This window comes from Leptinotarsa decemlineata, unplaced genomic scaffold (genome assembly GCF_025532065.1).
Source record: "Leptinotarsa decemlineata unplaced genomic scaffold, Ldec_3_MD MMD2_P_RNA_scaffold_5, whole genome shotgun sequence".
Lineage (NCBI taxonomy): Eukaryota > Metazoa > Arthropoda > Insecta > Coleoptera > Chrysomelidae > Leptinotarsa > Leptinotarsa decemlineata.
In genome coordinates, this window is record NW_027412532.1 from 6,027,095 (window position 1) to 6,051,116 (window position 24,022).

General features: G+C 36.7%; 1 protein-coding gene across 1 annotated transcript in view; it reads left to right on the forward strand.

Annotated features, from left to right (window-relative positions):
* Nucleotides 1–24,022, forward strand: part of fz (frizzled class receptor) — a 258,256-nt gene that overhangs the window by 209,216 nt on the left and 25,018 nt on the right. The gene's annotated exons all lie outside the window — the stretch shown is intronic.

Genomic DNA, 24,022 nt, shown 5'->3' on the forward strand with positions numbered 1-24,022 from the left:
CCATAGAAAAAGTCATACATGACTGTTTTAGATAATTCTAATATGGAAAATCCCAAATATAATGGTTTATCGTAATGAACCTTCACTCTACCCAATTGAATGGCAACGAAATTATCAGTGAAAATTGAACAATTTTTGAAATTTGGTTTGGCTATGAGAGTGCTGGCACCTATATTTTTCTTTATATTTTCCCAATGTGTAACGAGTCTAACATCAATTCGATTATCTACATTCTCCATTGTCTTTCCATACACCGCATTATTCATTAGTTTATAGAAATCTTTAACAGATTTGTTGTTAGACCTATTACGCATTTCAGTATTAAGATCTATATAGGGTTTCATCCAGCATGATTGTTTGAATTTCAATACTCTATGTGTATTCATTACAATCAATCCATTTTTGACAGCTTGCTGTAGATTCCTATAATGAACAATATATTTTCTTTTATCATTCAAATTTGGAATTAATTTGGGAATTTTCGATTGTGTACGAGGTGGTATTATTTTTTCGACTAAAAATGGAAGGTCAGAATGTTTATCATGCAACTCTTGTGGATAATGAATGTCCACTTCAAATACATACCCATACGGACTATCAGTACTCACATCCATCACATCAAGATTAAGAATTTCATTTGGTGTCAACCATGTAAATTCACTTGTTGGTAGAGGTTGTGACATACTGTGACCGTATAGATTTGTTGCATCTAAATATGTAATGAATGTGGAAGGTTCATTGGGATTATAATTGGGTAAAAATCTATTATTTGCTATATGTTTCCTCTCGCTACATTGACTAATTCCACCTCGTATACCTTTTTGAAAAAAGTGAATCATATCGATGTCAGTTAGTAATTCCAATTCAACATTAGTGAACTTCAACATGGCATCCCATGATAATCCAGGTGCAGTGTAATATTGTGCCGGATCTAAGTTATATATCTCTAAACTTGTGGTGCGGAAATTTTCAAAAATATCACATAGTAGCAATACATCCGACTTCAAATACAAATCAGAGTATTCCCCCAAATTCTGACACTCGAATAAATTCCAAACATTTCTAGCCCTATCATAATCAGTTTCCGATATATGTTCACAATTGAGTGTGTCATAAAACTGATTTTTTGTCGGAAGTAATGGATAATTCAATTTGTCAATGTCATCAACAAAACTATATGGAAATACACCTTTCTGTCTCATCAAATTGAATTTCTCAATTTGTGGGAAATGTTTGTGCATCTCCAAACATTGATCGGAGGTCAAGTTTGCACCCAACTTCTCCAACGAATTAGTCATAAATTTATAACTATCGATAAATCTCATTTTGAGATAATTCTTCCTAACCACACCATCTTTATCGGTATAGCTGTGTGTAAAGAGATGCTTCGTGAAAGATATATATTTCTCTTTAGTTTGCGGGATAACATCAACTTTCTCTTTATTCCTATACAATTCTTTTATGAATAAATGACAATCATAACCACTTAAATTATGAAAAATGATAGGTATGAAGTTTGGTATTTTGAAATTTAAATTACATTTCGAGTGAGCGGCATGTGATCTTTTCTTTCCTGTGACATGACAATGATCTCTTACTTTGACGTCACCATCAGTAAATGCTTTATTACATATACCACAAGTTCTGGCTGCAACAAACTGTTCTTCTTCTTCGACAGTTTGTGTATCCATTGGTTTAGGGTTTCTGAGATGATTTTCATGTATCTCTTTCAAATCATCTTCAATGCTACTCACAAATTTCTGAGCTGCATCTACACCCCTATATGTAACAAATTTTGTCAAATCATCATTATATGAACACTTTATCAAATAAGCAAATGAATATGGGGCATGTTTGAATGTTTTAATCGTGTATGAACTTCCAGGATTTGGCTCATTCACATGAATCGGTTTAAGCACTGATTCAAAATCAGCATACACTACAAATGGCACCCTCATTTGCCTCTCAAAGTTTTCAAACATTAGTTTATTTTCCGCAACCATTCTACCATATTTATTGATCTTTAAATTAGTAGTTGGTGTTGTGGTACTAATGTGATTACAATCATACATATTATGACGTAAAAGCAATCTCTCATCAGAAAAATATATCAAACATCCGTCACAAAAATATTTTTTCTGTCTATGAGCTGATAGTTGATTAGAAACTAATCTTGAAAGATCTTTGATCCAACAATAGTGACCATTACCGGAGTCATCAGTTATAAACAACAAATTGACATGTCTCCGGAGTCTTCTCTGTGAGTATCGCAATGGACCAATCACTTCATACTTCATTTTACCCTTCTCAAATGTACTCTCTAAACCGTAAACATTAATTGAAATATCATTCCTATCTTCGAATATTTCGATACTCTTATTATTAACTTTAACCGGAAAATCCATACCTGTGACATCTAAAACAGTGGAAAAATGTGGATATGACGTAAGTTCGGACACTCGACTATCTGCAGGATATAATGCTGATGTTATAGCCCAAGCAAAACAATATTGATCTTCATTACGAACATTCACAACAGCTTTCTTCCATTGAATACATTGAGGCAGCTTCACATATGAACGTCCTTCCAGTGGACTGTATTTATTAATGTTGACCTCGAGAAACAATATTTTTTCACAAGTCCAACCTGAATTATAAAAAAAAAAAAAATATTACTATTCAATCTTATTGAAATTTTTAAAAAATAAATACCTGAGTCACGATCCTGGAACTCAGTCGTTTGAGCCACAATTACATCACGGAATCCATCAAAAACAGCATTCAAATCTGAAGATTGGTCCACTATTTTATTTTGGGAATTAAATGACTTCGTGTCCCTCGAATCATCAGTCTGAAGAATATAATTCCCAAAAACTTCCATATTCACCTTGATGCTTTTATGGATCCTGATGGCTGATTCCAGTAATTCAATGACCTTCTGCCTAATCTTATTGAAAAATGACATGTAGTCACTGGTTACAATCGAACTCTCCACCCTGTATGTAGCAATGCGGCAATTGAATGCATTCGTTATAATTTGAACACCGTCAGACAATTGAACACATGCATTATTTTTATGACTCATGGTTCTTCGGTGAGAATTCACTTGGCTCATAGGAATTGTCACATTACAACAATTGCACGTATACATAGGTGTTGCATTATCCACTCTCACCCGTTTCACTGCAGGCCCTCCTTGGCAACTCTGGAGCTGATGCCGACGAAGATTATCACTACGAGTGAAAGATTTACCACAGTCACAGGAATACATTTTATATAATAGTTCTCACTAACTCACTTGATGTAAACTGACATAGCCAACACTCGTACGCTTCTTAAATACACTCTGATAGGACCCGTCAAGACGTCATAGCCAACCCCACTTCTCAACTACATGCGCCAAGATTACCTCCCAACTGAATGCGATAACAGATGTCGATATACGAGCAAGCAGTGGTCGTTGCGGTCTCGGAGAGGGTAGACGCTAGGCAAACGGTCCTCGGCTGCCGTTGTGTCACCATCGATAGCGGGGCTAGAGCGAACCTTCATCGCTTCGGGAGAGGTGAGGGCAGACCGATGAATACGCATTACTCTGCCACACGTCGTGGAGTGAACATGTCGCTCTCTAGCCGTTGAACGGTTATTGCTGTGACGTCACTCCACTACTAAGTTGGTACCCTCACACCGATGGAGCATTTATTACTTGGAGGATCTTCGAAGTATGCAGACGTATGTTTGTACATAGACAAACAAGCACATGATGAAACCCTGTACCGTGCATTCTCCTACACACACACACACACACACACACACACATAAACACACAAAATCTCATATGAAAAAAAAATCTGAACGATCCATGCACCAGACACTTCAAGGTCACAACGCCTTGACTTCACTGCACAACAAAAAAACTTCACCAAACAACAACCAATAAAAAAAGCAATTAATACGTCATAGTGGTGGGGGGAGGCCGAGAATCAGCTGTAAACAACTACTACCGTACATCACTTTACGAAAGCAGTCCTAAATATAATGGAATACGATTTTTCAATCATCTCCCAAGTGATATCAAAAACGAAAAAATATTAGTAAATTCAAAACAAGATTGAAAAAATATTTAGTGGAATCCCGCAAGTTCCCTACAACGGATTCAATATCCCCCGGAGCGTAGAGCAACACCGGTATCTCGTCAATACCGTAAGAGTGCCGTAGATGGTAATACAGCACTCTTAGGGCCGCGTTATGTCGATGGATATAGGCCGAGACAGCATGTGCTGAACATGCTGATAGCAAGTTCATTAGGGTTTAGGGCGCCTCGCGGCAGGCCATACACCTTGTTTCAGGAACCTCTATACCCATCACGCGACTGCGGTAGACTAAGGTGTTGAAGACACCATCCTGGCAAGCCATGATGAACCCGTCAGTTTCCGACTTTAGCCCACTCGACATGAGAAAAACGAACGTCAGACGCTTTGATAAGCCAAGGTCTCCAATGTCCAATTGGAGAAGACCCCATGCATTTGCCTATCTTTGTGATTCCGTAGAAGTAAGATGATCTCTGCGGCTTTTATCTGAGATTTTTGCTGAAAGGGTTCCAACTCGATGACAGAGTTGTGGTCACCTCGTTCAGTATCGAAAACTATGCCGAGTTCATTAGCTGCTCGGGCAGCTGCCCTGGAGATAAGTGGTCCAATTCCTGCTCTCTCATGGTCGCGGACCATGTATAGAAGGGGATCCGAACTCCTGACGACTTTGCAGGCTGTATCCAGTACCATTCTGTCATATAGACACTCCAAACTCAAAAGTCCACGGCCTCCCTGTTGTCGAGGGAAGTACAGCTACGGAACGGACCATTTGGGATGCAAACTCCTATAGAAATCCATCATTTTTCGGGTCTTTATGTCGAGTTGATACAGCTCCTCCCGAGTCCACTTCACTACTCCAAATGAGTAGAGTAAGATTGAAACGGCAAGCATATGTGTTGCAGCAACTTTGTTCTTCCCAGACAGTTCCGATGACCAGATCTGTCGAAGTTTGTTCTAATACTTGCCGAGGAGAGAATTTTTCACTCCTGTTACCTCTTGTGAGTGGCGTTGTTCCACCCCGAGGTAAGTATACGTCTCTCCGGCATCCAGATGGTTTAGGATGCTTCCATCTACGAGCTGCACATCCTCTCCATAGTCCCCGCATCGTCCTCTTCTGAGATGGACCATTGCAAATTTGTCTATCCCGAATTTCATACCAATAGCATGCGTGTACTCTTCCACCACCCTCAAGAACTGATGGAGATCCATGTCTCCAGAGGCATAAAGTTCAAGATCATCCATATAAAACAAATGGGTGACCTTGTGCCTCAGGTTTCCAGGGGTGCCACATTTATACCCTCGAGTATTTCTGAGCGTAACGAATAATGGGAATAGTGAGATGCAGAAGAGAAGGGGACTAAGGGAATCACGCTGAAATACACCCATTCTGAAAATGACCCTCCCTGTTTGGACTCTTGCTTGACCAGATTTTATGGTGAAGCGAGTTCGCCAAAGTGGTATCAGTTGTTCAATGCATCTCACTATGTTATCGGGTACCGCAAGGCATCTGAGCAAATGCAAGATGAGCTCATGCGAAATTGTATTGAATGGCTTACGGCATTTATTATTATCGCCGTAGTGTGCGCTTGTCAGGCGCGAAGCCCCGATACATTCGGGAGGGCGTGCCAGCATTATCAACCAATGACCACTCCTCACGCCGTGGGGTAAGTGATCATTGGGTCCAAGAATCATGTGCCCTGAGCAAGCGCAGTGATCCAAAAATGACAGCCTTCTGCATCTGTGCGGCTAATATTTCTGCCTTAGTGCGGCAAGCCGGTATGATTTTAAGATTCGAGAGGGCATAATTCCACCAAGGACTCCAATAATCTGGAAATATTTTACGAATGACAAAAGAACGTAAACCATTCGAACATATTTCGTGAAAAAAGGTGTGGGACTTTTATGACTTTTTTTTATCGCATCCATTCAATAAATCAACACCTTGATGACTATCTTCGACAGAACTGTAATTAAAACAGCTTCCAATTCAGCAAACTACCTCTCACCATATAATCGTCTATTGTCTCCGATCCGATTAAAATTGTCAACGTAAACATTTTATTATTATTTTATTGTCGCTTTACTCTATGAGAATGCCGTAACTATGCCATGAAACCCATTAATTTAAAGTAGCTATTAATCGTTTTAGCCTTACTACTGCAATAAAACATGGCGACCGCTCTGATAAAGCACTACGTTTCGCTTTCTATCTGCGAATTAATATCTATTTGTTAACCTAAATCTAGAGAAAAACCGGCGAGAAATTGAAACCACCGTTTAAATGTCATTCAACATTCGATTGTTATGCAAATCTAGACAAACGACCGTGAAATACGTTTTCTATGTCTGGCCTCAAGATAACCGTAATAAAATCTATAGATTATCAATTACGGATGTATTTATGAAGCCATAAAGCGTGATAACTGGTTTAGTAGCTTAAAAATTGGCCCAAGGTGTCAGGAAGATGAGTCGGGCATTTTCCTGGATTGTGCTAGATTTTGGTTTGAAAAATAGTAGAGCTGAACAGTGGGATGTTAAGGAAATTAACATATCCAAGAGCTAGGCATTATAGATTTTGACAATAGTAGACTTTTGAATTTGTTTTTTGGAATATGATCTTGGAAAGTCTAGAAGAAATTCTATATGATTATTGAAAGAACAAACAATGGAAAGCTGCACGAAATACTATTCTTGTGAGTTGAGTTTTATAATAATATTCTTTCGAATATTACTTCGTATAGTATTTCTCATGAATATTTATTTCAATTCCAATATAAATGTAAGAGGTACCAACTGAGAAAGAAAAATTGATGTTTCAGACTTTTCTTCCGAGTTGTATCTGTAATAAATGTAAATAGTTTTGTATTGCTTTTTTCATTTTTTCCTTCCTTCCTCCAAAAGTTCCTCGGTCCTTAAACAGCCTACTTCGAAGGGAGTAAAAACTGCAGTTTGAGGAGTGCCAGAAGATGACAGTACTACCAACTGTCGAAAGCGCTCGCAGATAATTAATAGAAGATATAAAGCTTCAAATCATTTTTGTAGAATTTAATATTGAAATACTTAAAATAAAGGAAAATTTGTTGCATTAATAAAATATATATATATATATATATATATATATATATATATATATATATATATATATATATATATGTATATATATATATATATATATATATATATATATATATATATATATATATATATGTATGTGTATATCTGCACTTTAATTATATTTAATATTATTATTTTAACTTTATTGTTACATTTTATAGATCAGACTAATTTTTTTGTAGCATACCCATGCACAAGGTTTCACCTGTTATGGGTTTTCTATTTTATTTGCTATTATTGTGGCTCACTCTGTTGCACATCTAAATATTATGAGCAATAAATTATTATTATTATAGTAATTATGTTATGTAAAATTTCCTTTGTATACCTACTTTACGATATTTTGTAGTTGCAGTATAATTTCACCTATTAAACAACCCTGTACAAGGCAAATCACGGTTTACATCTGTTCTACAAACAATCGGCGTGTTTCACAGTGGTTAGCTGTGTAACTGATAACAAAATGCTACAGTTAAACTATTGAGCGAAATCAACAACCTGGAAAGTGCACAGATTTCGAACAATTGAAATTCAGAGTCGCTATTGTCGTGTTACTGATGAATTTTTAACTAGAACGAGTTAGGACAATACTGATTCACAGTCTGATATTCACGGTACGTTGTTGATGTACTTTCTTTATCTTGAATTAATTCCGTATCAGAATGATTTACTTAGATTGAATTGAAAGGTATATTTTTCAGGAGAAATTAAATGTTGGGAAAGAAAGATTTTGGCTTTCTACTTCTCCACTTTTATATAAAAAAATATGGGAAACTTCCAAAGGAAGAAAAAAGGTAACTTATTTCAAAATGCCCAGTTACCAATTTTTCATGTCCTCGTTGTGTCCAGTTTATTGAATTAATTCCTGTTTTTATGCTTTTGTAGTTATTTTTATGCTTTCACCTAGCGGAGCTATAATACAAAAAACTGTTGTTAAAAAATCCTGACGACTCTAGGACAAGTTAAAATTAACATATTCAATATATGATATTATATAATGCGCTATTAAATTAATATCTATATAAACTTTGGAATCTATCCTAATAGATGATTCTCAAAAAAATTCCTAAATCACCACTGTGTCGTGATTTGAGTAAGTGATTCCGACTTTCAAAAATGCATCCTTCACACATGGAATCGGTATCGGTTTAAAATTCGGGCATTGGTACCACCTGTTGCATCCGTCGCTTCAATCATATACAAAGAGGGCGCCCACCGTTGGGGTCAATTTGTGCACTTAACTGTGAAATTATTGTTGTAAATCGTGCCCGAAAGGAAATAACGGCGGCCGCCACTGGTAACCATGAACCAAATGTGACGTAGCTGAGAGCGTAGGAATATCCAATGTTACCTGCCGCTCGAGAAAGAGCAAGAAACATGCTCCCGGTGTCGATAGAACTTCGGCGAAATTCTACGCTGTTCCATTGCGATATTTAAATGCTGGCTGCAAGCGTATTTAGACAGTCGAGTACACAGTGAGGTGGACGTAACAGTGCGGTACGCGAAGTAATCCAGTAAGGCGACAGACATTAAAATAATACTTGAAATTTTTAGTTGAAATTTTCGTTGGTTTTAAAATGAAATAAAGTTAAGTTTGATTATTCAGTGTAGTCAATTATTGTTCAACCCACGGAGAGGAAAACGTAACATTATTAAAAATAATAGAAATAAACAATATGGACTCTGAATAAGTGTCAGCATTCTGATTATAATTTATTTGGAGTACTGCAGCAGACTGCTTTAAAGAATCCCAGATCTGTGAAAATAGACATTTAAATTTGAATTGAAAGGGGTATATTTTTTGTGGAGGTTAATATTTTGGAAAAGAAATTGCATTCAATTTATTCAATTCAGGTAGTTGGAGATATATTTTTACATTTTTACATTTTGTTTAATATTTTTTTTTACATTTTGTTCAATATGATTCCTTCTCAATCTTGATACAAAAAACAAGTGGGGATCTTCCAAAGAAAGACAGTAATCAATTTCAAAAAATAATTCAGATGTGTAGATCATGCAAAGAAGTAACATTCAAACACAAACTGGAAAAAAGCCTTCTCGAAACAGCTACTTTCATATAAACATTGAATAACACTCGTTATGAAATTGAATCAGATATCATTCACAGGATTCCTACACCATATAGTAAATGAAAGAGGGAAATATCACTTGCATGGAAAACTGTCATCCTCAGTGGTACACATCGATCAACTACCCCTATTCAGAATCGATATTTGAGAATTGTAGCACTTCGACAACGGTTTGTTACACATCGAAGTCTACAAATTCAATTTCGAAAAGTGCATGCTATACAAATCATTACGGAAACTGTCCGCCAGCGACTCGGTGAATACAACATAACACCTAGGATTGTTGTCTGGGGTCCTCTATTAACTGCAGACCACCGAAGGGAGAGACTACGTTTTGCCAGGGAACACGTCAATTGGTTAGAGACTGACTGGGAGCGAGTGTTTTTCACCGACGAGTCCCAATTCTGTTTACACAGTAACGACAGACGTTTTCGTGTGCCCCAATGAACGATATGCTCAATGTAACTTTTTACAGACCACATTATTTGGTGGAGGCTCCGTTATAGTCTGGGGTGGTATTTCTTTGACCGCACGTACGGACCTCGTGGTCATACACAATGGGTCCGTTACAGCTGAAAGGTACATAATGGAGATCTTAGAGCAACACGTAGTACCATTCGCCCCGTATATCGGCGAAAATTTTCTACTAATGCAAGACAACGCCAGACCCCAGTTGTACAGTTAGTCAGAATTTACCTCGAAGAGGTTAAAATTAGCACCATGGCATGGCCAGCACGTAGCTCAGATTTAAATACAATAGAAAATATCTGGGATATCCTTGATAGGCAATTGGGAGAACACTCGATCCAACCAAACAACCTGCAGAAACTGGCGGAGAGACTGATTCAGGTTTGTGACGATGTGATGCTGCTATATGTGGTAGAGGTAAAAACACTCGTTACTGACACTTCTGTATATTTTCTGTAACTTGTCTCCGACAATATTTTGTTTATAATTAACTTTTTTTAACACGCTTTCATTAGCTTCACCTGTATGTATGTATGTTTGTTTGTAACTCTCAAGCTGTATTTGACGTAATTATCGATATTATTGCTTGATCTATTCACGGGCAGATGGCGCTGTACGTACCTCCTTGATATATCGACATCATTGCTTGATCTATTCGAGGGCAGTTGGCGCTGTACGTATCATCCTTGATATCTCGACATTAATGCTTGATCTATTCGCGGGCAGATGTCGCTGTACGTAATCTCCTTGATATGATTCGAACTCACTTAACATGTATTTCTTCATTTGAAAAATGTATTTTTGTATTAACACTGCCTTATTTTTAACCTTCCTTTGCACGCCTGCTGCCTTAGGCTTGGTAGCTGATTTTCAGGCTCCCTCTCCGGAATCGAAAAATATCAATGGTAATTTTCCTAAACAATATACGGCTGATAGATCCCAAAATTTAGATAAAATAAATATAGTTTGGAAAGACTAAAAACACGCTTTTAAAGCATACGAAACTAAAAAATGTAAAATAAATATAGTTTGAACTATAGTTTTGAATATAGTTTTTAACTATATTTATTCTATTTCACGTTAACCCAGGCATGGTAGACATGCTACAATTAGTAATACTGTAACGAATCTCAAGCCGGCCCTGACCGATATCTCAGCCAGCAAATACATGACCCACCGCGAACCGCCGCGAAAAGTATAGATGAGTACCGAAACCACTAGAGGTATCTAGAACGATCGTTACCGATATAAAAGGTCGGGTCCTCGCTCAGAGAGGGAGTTTGTATTCAGAAAGCGAATCGAACGGTCAACAAAGAATTCGAAACGTGAAGATAAATTAAGCGTTAGTTGCTAAGTGTTGTACATAAATTAGTCGTGATAGTGAAATATTGTTAAAAATAAATTTGTTTGGGACACTTAATTCTTTAATTCGTTACAATACTATGTAGGTTAACTCTGACGATGTTTCATTTTCATTTCTCCTCTGATTACATGGAAGTGGTGCATCTGATTCATGGAAGTGGTGCATTAATTTCTTGGAGAAGTGTATATAACAAGTAGGTATATGTGATTGCATGCAACATAATTCAGTACCAGATCGGAGTTTGCCGATCTTCGTGCCGATTGCGTCTATTGAGACGTCTTCTTCGTGTTGTTACCCTGTATATTGATAGCGTGTATCCTATGGGCAGCCGGTTTGGTTTATATATAACAAGAAGATGTGCAACATTATGTAAATTTCACAGATGACTGGGTAAACGAGGGCAAGTATCATTCGACATGCAATTCGAGTCATGAGCCCCGAGACTGCAACTTCAGAGATTGTTTTGATTACGTAGTTTTTGTATAAAAAACTTTTTGTTGTGTTGCGGTGCGGTTGTTTGTTATTAAGATCTCATCTCAACATTTTTTTCTAAAAAAAAATTAATGTCGGTTTAGTCAAACAAATTGTTTGTGGAGGATGATTCGCTGTGAAATTACCGGTACGAGAAAAAACGCCTGGAAAGATATTGGTTTCAGATGGAAATAGATGACATGATATGCAACCGTGGTAAAATGTACCAGAAAAACAATTACCACCTAGAAGATTTTAATTTGTTGGTCTTGCCGGGAAAATTATTTTTTTAAAGACACAAGGCGCTCTGAGATCGGTGCCTGTGCGAAATTAGTGAGTCACGTTGGATTTTGGAGGTTAAATTCATTCGGAAAAACATTCTAAGGAAGTTTGTTCCACATGAACGCAGTTCTTTAAATGTTCTTAAGCAGTGAAGTTCGAGGTGTATTGAGTTGAGCCTCACATTCCGTCGCGTACTTCTGATATGTACCGCTCTTGGTGGAATTAAATGTGCCAAGAGAAACAAATATCCAACCTTTCTTCGATGTTCCAGACAATCAAGGACTCCAGCAGCTTCAGGGTATGCTTAGGGGCGGAGCTCCATACATGAGAACAATATTCCAAAGAAGGTCTGATTTGAGGTTTATGAAGCATCAAAAGTTGCTGAGAGGTGTACAGTTTTCTGGTTTGGAACAGTGTTCAAAGCTTTTGAGAAGCAGCCATTGCAATTCTAGCGACATATTGATGTCCATTTTAACACCCAACAAACTTATCGAAGCAGAAAGCGAAATTGTCTGTACTGACATTATTATATCCTCAAGATCCTCATTAAAATATGCAACCTCCTGCTGCCGGTGAAGATGTACAGCCGCAGCCGACATAATAATAATAATAATAGCATTTATTGCCCAACAGTTTCCCATTTACAGAGTAAAACTAACATACCTTAAGGATTAATACTATTTGATATAAGATCAGTACTGTTTGATATAATTAACATAAATGACTTATAGGTACGCACGAGACTTGTTTTTAATTTCACAAATACTTCAACAAAAAATATCGATGTTAGTAGAGAGCTTGTTCGCATTACAACATATCTTATTGATTGGTGATTTCAACAATAAGTTAGTTTGTGTCCTTTTGCATAAAGTATTGATGTGCCTAGAAGATATTCTTGGAACATAGATATCAATTTCTGATAATAGTACAGGACAATCCCATTTGTCATTCAATACTACAAAGGCTACAATGTCAAATCTGCATAGCAGATCAGGCTAATCACAGTTTCTTGGAGGATAAGTTTCGGTCACTCTAAAAGTAAGAAATTTTGAAAACTTCTTTTGGACTGTTATCAATTGCTGATGTGTATTGATGGTATATGGGATTCCATACAATGGACCCATATTCTAGTTTTGGCCTCACCAGACTGAAATCCAGAGAGGTCAAGGTTAGCATATTATGAAAATTTTTGCAGTTCCTTATTATAAAAGGTATTATAATATATATTATATAAGGGGTATTATAAGAGACCAATCTTGGATCCTTGCGGGACTCCGCTGGTTGCTAAATACACATCTGAAGGAAAGCCGCGATAATATACGTATTGATTACGTCCGCTAAGATATGTTTCCAAAAGTTGAAAATAAATTTCATTGAAATCCATGCAAGAAAGTTTACAAATTAGTAACTTATGGCGGACCCTATCGAATGCTTTAGATATCCGATATTCTGTAATCCAAAGGGAATGGCGAGACAAGTGTGCTGTCGTCAGCAAAGCAATATATTGGATTCTTGTTTTTTCCAATAAGTCGTTGATTTATAATAAAAATAAGGTTGGATACAGATACCTGGGGAACACCAGCGTTGATGATAAAAATATTTGAGAGATATCCGTTGCCGGCCACTTGTAGAGAACCTTCTTTCAGGAAGTTGGAGAGTCATACACAAAAATAATTGTGTTACAAAACATGTATTTCAGATGAATGGTAAAAATGGCGTAGATTGAATAAAAAACATGCACTTTTCCCAAACTTCTCATGTTTGGGAAACACTCTTTTCGACGCGCGTTTCACTAACCAAGTCGGCGCACAATCACAAAATTGCCTCAATTAAAAAACTGGTGTAAACCATTTAATTGGAAATTGTTCATATTCTCTCAATAGTCAAATATTGGTACTGTTTGAATGATAACTCATTTGTAGTTACCTAAATAACTTCATCTTTCAACTACTCTCATACAAATATTAAAAAAAAAACTTCTATTTTACAAAATTAGTTCAGTTGAATATATAAATTCTTCAGACACCTAACATCAATAATGAATTGATGCTCCAGCGGCCTAGGCCAAGTAGATCTCTTCCTCTTCAAAAGTTTTCGAATGTCAACCATTTTCTTTTTCTAACCTTATACAAACACGTTCCCAGTTGAAAAAAATCAAATATTAGATCAAATTGCAATAAATCTTTCACGTTTTTCAACGTATCTTCTCTTATTCAGTTATTCATTCAACAGTTTATGTTTTAGTGAATTTTAACAAAAATTTAAACATTTCATAATTCAACAATTTACTTCCAGTCTCATCGACATTGCAAGTATTAACAGTCATAAAATTTCTAGCTTCCTGATGATGACAGTAACCATTGTCGAAATATTGGAAATATACTGTTATGAGAGTTCAGATTGACCCATGGTTCAACACTCTTGCGTATTTTCACATCTGATGCTGGAACATTCCGAGAGATGAGTTAGCCAGGCCAGTTTGAGAACAAAACAAAGCTATTATAGATTATGTCTTTACGTTCTTGCCTTGTACAAGTCATTACGGCTTGGCATTCTGAGGGAACAAATAATTAACAGCTTGGCATACATACATTAAAACGATTCTTCTACTTTTTTTGTTGTTGCTAATCTGCGATCTTCCTTGCCTTTTGATGATGGTGGTTCCATTGGCGTGTCTCGAATGGAATTTATATGATTCGAAGGGCATTGGTCAAAGTGATAATGTATTAAATAATGCAAGGTGAATAATACGCCCACTTCAAAAGACAATCTACTAGTAGGTACACCGAAATGTTGTTCAAAGTAATGAAAATGACAATGAAATTAGTCGGTTTCTATACAATATTAAGTCTTTTAATGTCAAAGGTATCGCTGATATAGAGTAGCACAAAAATCTCGATAAGTCTATGTAAGATGGGGTAAAATGAACCTGAGGGTGATAACAGGACTTCTTCATAAGATACTCTACTTCTATTGTGCCGCCCATACCGTAGAACACTTAATTTAAAAAAAGGTTCAAGTCATCTGCAGGTTTCGTATAAACCTTGTAGAAAGCAAAGATCAGGATGTGAAAGGATTAGTGAGAAATCAACCTGTGGAAAAAGGACCAAAATCAGAAATCAAGGCAGGGTTGCATATTACTTGTTCTAAGATCCATAGAAAAGATCAGCAAACAACTAAAAAAACAAGGGTTGCAAATTCGACAAAAACTGAGAAAATCGTAGAAGCTGTCATTGAAAATATCAGATCCTGACCAGAAAATTGTGAGAAGGTTATGAAAATTCTGATAGTAAAAATAACCGGTAAAACGAGACCCATACAAATGAAAAGATCGAACATCAAAAGACTATTAGCCAATACCCATTGATTTTTGTTTGTTTTCTATTCAACAATGTGTTGAGCGTAGATTTTTCCTGGTCACCGCCAGATATTTCTTTGGCACCAGCTTCCCATGATCGCCTAGGGTGATCCTGGCAAATTTGCATCCTTTGAATCAATCCCATCTCTTTAGGGATTGAGCATGGGTGTAACATTTGGCCAATTCCGCAATTGTCGATGTCATCAGGCCGTAAGTGCCACTGGGTCCTAAAATTCTTAGTCGAGCCGCTTCCTTGGCTAAAGAGTCGGCAATGCGATTACCTTTACTCCTGTCGTGTCCTTTAACCCACCTCAGAATAATGTTATTATCTACCGAAGTTTTGGCTAAATCTTGGTGGCACTCTAGTACTAGCCCTGAGGTAACACATTGTCTGTTCAAGGCTAATAGGGCTTGTCTGCTGTAGGTGGAGATTGTTATGTTTTTCTCAGAAATTCCTTTCCTGGTTATTTCTTTTGTGGCGATTGAGATACTATCCAGTTCTGTTTGGACCACGCTGGTAGTTTTTTCCATTCCCCACTTAATCCTTAGGCTTAGCGATCTGGAGTACACTCCACATCCTAAGCCTTCTTTGGTTTTTGTATTTTGTTGGGCTCATTAAACACAAACCTGGGTTCAATTGCATCACTGGTTGCCTGCAGTAGAGGTTGCGCAGTAAGCGCTTCTTGCCATAGACTCAGCCTCAGTTGACCATTCCTACTTCGAGGTTTACACCAGACGTGCGCAATCGTAACATGGCCATTAACGCAACCTCCTGAACGTACAGGTCCAAAGGAGTCAGACCCGTAATTAATTCCATTGCCGCGGTTGGTGTTGTTCCCATGGTTCCTGTGATGCCAAGCCAATCGCTGTATTTGATATAATTTCTGGATGACCGTTGCTTCTAGAACTTTCTGTACCCATGCAATGACTCCGTACGTTAACATAGATCTTATTATTGCAGTGTAAATCTAGGTGACCAGACGGGGTGAAGGACCCCATGCGCGTCCCACTGTCCTCCGACATTGCTCATAAGCCACATATGTTCTTTTTGCTCTACTTTGTAGGTGAGAGTTCCATGTCGAGGATAATACCAAGGTATTTCACCTTTTCAGAGAAGTTAAGTTTGCTTTTGAAGATTTCGGGAGGTTTTAAGCCCGATAAACTTTTCCTGGTGAAAAGGACCGTCTCAGTCTTCTTGGGATTGATCGACATTGAGTGTTCCTTACACAACGTTTCTAATAATTCAAGCCCATCCTGCGCTCTATCGCACAGTGTGTTCACAAATTTGCCGGTCTGCAAGATAACTGTGTCATCTGCAGATGCAATTGTGTATAATACATTATTGTTCAGGTGATTAATCAGGGTGTCAAATTGTATCTCACACACACTTTGTTTTACTCAAATTTAAAGGTAAGAAGCACTTAATGAATGACACTATACATAACAGTAGAATAACTATTTTCAAAAACTACACTTCACGATTTGATCTTCACAAACTTTATTTCGAAAAATATATCGCTAGCACAGTAGCTTTTTCAAGTGATTTTCTATGGATCTTCATCAAGTAACGGCCGAATCAATCAGGAAAAAATAATAATAAATATTTATTGAGATATGGAGTTACAACACTACATGACATTCAAATGGATCAAACTTTTGAAAACACCTAATATAATATATTTAAACTTCTAGTTCATATGAATGGATCCCTTTGAAGCCTTGACTACGCCCCTGTTAATATCAACTGATAGTTGTATTTAAGAAGAAACACTGCGAAAGAAAAGCTCAGAATTTCAAACATCTTCATTGTTTACGTATTATGTCGACATTCCTGAGGATACGTGTTCATTTGTTTTCTTCGTGGCGAGGTCCTGCTGCAAGAATCGGTCGGCATGAAAAAGAAGAGTGTTGAAGTGTTTTTACCTGGAAGGTAGATTACGTTCTTATCTCGAATTAAACTTTGAAAGCATTCCTACTAGGATTTTAAATAATAGATGGCTATATCGTAGATTGCTGGTTTTGAAAGTATTGAATATTATTTAACGAAAACTAGGAACAATCTTGGAAGTGTAGCAATACTGCCATCCAACTTGTCGAAAATTTGTTGATGTTCAATTTTGTGTCGTTGCAGAATGAATTGTGAAGATTCTAACCGCACTAATGTATGTAGGCACTTAATTTTCTATATCGATCTTCTAAACGATGTTATATACATATAGAGCATTTCTTTAATGTCCCCCCTCTTTTATTTTTTGAACGGGTCAAGTTAAAAAATTGAAACTTGGTGTAATGGAATTAATGCATGAATACTTTATTTTGAAGTGAAAATGACAGATTAAACTTTCAAGATGGCAACAATATCTTGAACTACTACAAAATGGCGGAACTTTTCATAATTGCCTGAAATACATTGACATTTAACTACATAATACGAGGTAATAAGCTTGAGGCCAGTTCAGGAGACGCTCGAAATGATTACCTTGAACTTTTTGACATATGAACAGCCTATACGATATTTCACGACGAACATTTTTGAACACAGTAACGTCAATATCTCTACAAATATTTATTATTCTCTGCCGTATATCCAGTATTGGAGCAGATTCAGTTTCGTACACCTTTTGCCTCAAATAGCCTCATAAAATTTCCAATGGTGTCGACGGCCAATCCAACAACCGGGAAAAGTAGTATCCAAATAGTTTCTTACTTGTCTAGAGTAATCTGGTGGTGCTTCATCTTGTTGGAATACAATATCCATATCGAATTCATTAGGATTCGCTTTGACGATTTCAGTGATGAGAGGGTTAACAGTAGTTTCCAGCATATTCAAATAGAGTTCCCCTGTTAAATTTTGATCAATAAATAGAGTTTCTACAATATGGCTTCCCAATATTCCTGCCCAAACGTTAATTTTTTTCTGGATATTGGGTATTTGTTTCCTGGAAAACGTGAGGGTTGGTTTCACTCCAATAACGACAATTCGGTCTGTGAACATTGTGGAGATAGGTAGGATACCTTGCAATGGTTTCTGTCATGATTTCGCAGTATTCTGTTCTTCGGTCAGGGCCATCTTCGGTTAATTGATGTACCATTTTGATTTTGTATGGACACCTATTCCTCTTCAAAAGCCTCCACACAGTAGAAGAAGACACCTCACAAACATTCGCAACGGAATAAGTAGACTGTTCAGGATTTACCACCATTTCACCAATTATTTATACTTGCTGTTCTTCCGGAATGGACGAATAACCTGGGGTTTTTTTGTTATGTGCACTAACGGTAGTTGTGAATTTGAATACAAGTTTCCTGAAATATTTTCTACAGAAAGGACGATTCGGAAAACGTTCATTGAAAATACTTTCGGTCTCGTGAAAGTTACGCGGCGTACCGTAAATACAATACAATACAATGTAAAGAATATTTTTAACGCTATTTTTGAAATTAATGGGATTTGAAATTTTTTTACTGAATGTTGGAAGTTTATTGAATATTTTTATAGACGTAACATGAGGTCCGTTTGATACAGATGTTAATTTGTGTACAGGAACTATCAGATTATAATTTTGCCTAAGAGTATAACCAGCAGCTATGCGGATAGTATCCCTTTGCTGAAACTCATGGTAATGATTCTTAATGTGACACAATTAAAAATATACATGGATATCGCAGTTAAAATTTGTAACTCAGTAAATAACTGCTTACAAGAATCACCATATTTTTTGAAACACATAGTTCTTAGTATCTTTTTTCGAGCAATCAACAGATCATTCAATTTGCTGGTGTTACCGTAGCAGACTAAGCAATAATTTAGACTTGAGTGAACATAGGCCTAGTAGTAACTTAATGAAATATTTATAGGGACAGAATTTCTGAGATTCCAAATGACGAAACAATGCTTGGATAATTTTATAGAAATAAAGTCAATATGATCATTCCAGGATAATTGGGAGTCAATGTTCAACCCTAAGAATTTGACTGATTTTTTCTGCACAATAGATTTAGTATTAGCTCTAACTAATATACTGCAGTCCATTTCTCTAAGCGAGAAAACAATTGTATTAGATTTATTGCTATTTAGTACGAGGCCGTTTCTGGCGCAGTAATTAAGCATATTAGCAACTGCAATATCAGCCTGGTCAGATAACCCTTCACAAGAAGAAGAACTCAATAAGAAGGGCATATCATCAGCAAACTGTACAGTACGATGTTGTTGATTGATATTAGAGATGTCGTTGACGAATAAGAGATAGAGAGTAGGACCCAGGACACTACCTTGGGGAACACCTGTTAATATGTTACGATTTTCAGAATATATTCCAGATTTGAGCCTAACCTTAACAGATTGTGATCTGCCAGTCAGATAAGTTTTAATCCGTTTTAGACTTTGGCCGCGAATTCCAGTATCATAAAGTTTATCGAGGAGAAGTTGATGGTTGATGGTATCAAATGCACGTGACAAATGAAATAGAATGCTGAGCGATTTTTCGCCATTTTAAAATTTGGATAAAACATGATTGACCAGAGAAAGAGTAGCATTTTGGGTGGATAAACCAGATTGGAATCCATATTGGCTCTTTGCGAGTAGGTTATACTTTTTACAGAAGGATATAAGTCTGATGAGATAGGATTTTTCGAAAATTTTTGAAAATGAAGACAGCAATGCAATACCTCTGTAGTTGGAGATTAAGTGCTTATCATTTTTCTTGTGAACAGGAACAACAATAGCATGTTTAAGACACGAGGGAAATGAACCCTCAAGGAAAGAGAGATTAAGTAGGTAAGTGGTTCAATGATTAGTTCAGCAACATACATAAAAATCGCTTAAATTTTTTCTTCCAATGGACGACAATTGACCATTTCAGAGAATGCACTGAATACTTTTGTCTCTTCATATGGTGTCAAAGTCTGCAATTCCCATTTAGAATTGTCTTGAACTAACGTGTATGCGACTGGAATATAAGATGATATCGGCCACCGGTACAGCCACAAAGCAATAAAACCGAAAAGGCCACATTACCATTTTCTCCAGGTAGCCACTTTGGAACGTTTGAAGCTAGGCCAGGAGAAGTTCCGGGCGATAAAAAGATCCCAGCATCGGGTATTCCTGTAACAACTGCTAATTTTATTTTCGCATTCCAGACAATTCTCAGCGTAATTAGTGGGATTGTTGTTAATTAAAAGCCGCCCGTATTCTCGGCATCGCGAGAAAGAATTTTCAGTCGTCATATATCAATAAAACTAATATGATTCTTGCAATATTTTAAGAGGTAATTTGAGGCAAGTTCATCGGTAATTGACGGACTTAATAATCCAATTTGATACTTTTGTTCGGTAATTACTGGATATTGCACTTAAGAAGCATATAATTTTCCCTTCAACAATTATTTTCAAGGTATATTTAGAAGCCAATTAATGATCGGAATCTTATTCTCAGGTTCGATCTTGATGACGAAGATTTAATCATAATTTCTGGCTTGGAATTATTTTATTTTTATGTTCTTTTTAAGATCCATATCAAGGTCGCACAGATCATTATTTAAAGGTTAATCGCAAGAACACTGGGATCGGAGCGGAGTTTTTTGATTCGCTGAGTCTAAATCTAACTTGAAGTCGAACTTTTACTTTAGGATTCCGACAAATTGTCAACTATAAGCACGATACTTTTTTGTGCAACAAAAGTGGAGGTGGGGTATAGGAAATGATTTTTTTGATTGTTGCTGAAATATTCAAATTTGAAGTTTCTTGTTAAGGAAAGATACAAATAAGTAAGTTTTAGCAATACTCATCAACTATACTGAAAAGGACTAGTGTGGAAAACATCGTACATGTACACTTGACAAATGTGGTATTAAAAGTGAAAAAAGTGTGTGTGTGTGTGTGTACTTGTGTACGCATGTAAGAAGTTATATTTCTTTGGCGTAACAAGACAAAAATCTTTCTAAAAATTTCATCCTTCGCGTTATCTGTATCTGTAGAGTAGGGAGAACAAGAGAACATGTGACCCATTGTCATCCTAGGTCATCGTCCATCCTGTCCGTTCCAGGAAGGTGGACAAGTCTCTGGGAGACATCTCCTTTATATATCGGCAGGTGTAGGCCAAGACTCGCCGAACACACACTCTCTTATTGACAATCTGTTTAAATCTGTTCAAAATCTGTTTTTACATTAATCAGCTGTCGCCCCCATACGAACAACAACTCTCAGAAGTTGAGAAACTTGTGCGAGCTAACGTGTGATTCCTAACACGGTTGCAGAATCATCCCAGCTTCAACCAGATAAATTCTCTCGAGAAAAATATCTGGCCGAGGCAGGAATCGAACCCACGGTCTTTCGATCGTGAGTCGGGCGCACTACCACCGCGGACAATAACTCCGGACACTCGCATGCATAAGACATGCCTGACAGTTTCATCTTCCTGTTCATATATCCTGCATAAAGGTGTATCCACTAGCCCCATAATATGGAGGTGACAGTGGCCAGTCAGAAATCCTGTTAAGTGTAGGTTTTTCCTGGTCATAGCCAGAAGATTTTTCGGCGCCAGCTTCCCATGGCGATTTCGGCAAGACAGCATCCTTTGATTTCATCCCATCTCTTTAGGGATTGAGCATGGGTGTGACGTTTGGCTAGTTCCGCAATTGTCGAAGTCATCAGGCTGTAGGTGCCAGCATCCTTCGCGTTACTAAATAATATGTATCTATCATTCCTTTATTAATTTATTTGTACACTCATTACATCTTGAATAATAATGTAGAAATTTATTTTAGTTTATGATGTAAATAAATAATACATACCGTCAACTAACCTCAAATTCTACGAACGTAAAATGTAAGAACTACTTTTATCACTCATAATCACAGTAAATTATCTTTAAATAAATAAATTGTTAATAAATATCAGTCACCACGATATATTATTTGAAAAAATATAAATTAATGTGTATTAATATATTTTTTTTAATGATGCAACTGATCTATATATATATATATATATATATATATATATATATATATATATATATATATATATATATATATATATTCCATTCGGATTGTCAGATCGCGACAGAGGACGGTTGTGCTGATAACGACCGCTCTCAAAGATAGCACGTGTATGTCGTGGTCGGAGTGGTATCCAAAAGTGGGGCGTTTTTTAAAAATAAAGTAAAGTTCGAATAAATATCGAGGTGGAATACATTTCAAGAGGACTGGCGGCCCCCTACGCCAGTAACCAAGCTGGATGTCGACGAGGTCGTCAGTGCGATAATAGATGTGTTATTCGTGAAAAGTCATATTGAGAGGATTGACGGCCCCCTAGTAAAATATTGGAATGTTTTTATAAAAGAAAAAGTGAATGAGAAAACTTAGGGTGGCAGCATTGCCCGGAGCAAGACAGCTGCGCCCTCGAACGAAACTTCTGTTCTATATGGATAGGAGGAGTCTGGCCAAATGCGCTCGACTGAGAAGCCACGGCTACATAAATTAAAGAAGAAGAGCCTCACTTCAGGGTAATTTTCGTGACGGGTTTTCGTGACGCACCAGACTAAGTATGTTACATTAATATGCTTTTTGAAAATGTACACAAAAAATCCCTTTTCTTTATTTACTTCAATCAAATTATAAACTAGTCGGCATCTTCATTCGCGTTTACTACAGTTTTCGGGTGTATCTATTTATTTTTCAATACTTCATGATTTCAGAATGCTCTTCCTTCACTGTTAAGTTTCTCCTGAATTTGTTGCCATGCTTTTTCTTCTGATCAAGTCACAGTACCACTTTTTTGCATTCTATACCTAATGTAACAAGCAAGTGTTCCTCCTCTGTGGGTGGAATTGGGAGTTCTTTTCCGTCCAGAACTTGAAACGTAAATTTTAATTATATTGATTACAGAATCCAGACAATGTTCACTTACTCATCCATATTTACGAACATTCTGAAAAATCATTAGGCTTAACAGCGTCACGTTTATTAAAAACATTTGAAATTGTTTCAGTTATTCAAAATTTAAGGTTAAAATGGGTCATAGTTTCTTCTTATTTCAAATTATATCAGGATTGGCAACTACTGATTAACGATAATTATTAATTTGAGAACTAATACTTGAAGAAACGACAGAAAGCATTTCAATTTTTGTCTGTTTGGTGGAACTCAAGTTTTGAGTTTTTTTTCGAAACCGAAACAAGTTTATTGTTTCTGTTTTTGAAAACTAAACTAGCTGCAAGCGAGTAAGTTTGGTATAAATCCGCTTATAGATTGAATATAAATGGAAAAGCTGAAGGAAGTTCACATATATCGACACAGGGAGCAGATGAACCTCTGGTAGCAACCTGGATTAAAGAACTCAAAATATTACTTGGGTCTACATAACTTTAACTTTGTTTTGTAAAACAAAACATGCATTTTTCTTAAGACCTAACTGTGCCCTTTTTTCATGATTGAATGAATTAGTAAACCATGTTATCCGAAGTATATTTCTTGAATGAAGATGAAACTGGACTGTATTATTATCCCTAGTTTCGTCAACAATTTGAAGTTCCCTCATATTGTTTGTCTCGTCATTTAGCAGATGCCGCAATCGCAAAAACCAGTACCACGAACCAGTTCAGCCTCCTGAGTTGGTCCAGTGCCATTCAATAAAATATTCAGTAGTATTTTATATGCAGCAGTCACTGAATTATATACCATCATTGGCAGAATAAATATTGATTTTTATTCCAGAAAACTGTAATTAGTTTCGTTGTAGTCCAATCAGAGCGGTAATTTATTTGCCATGTAGACAGTTTCGCTGTCGG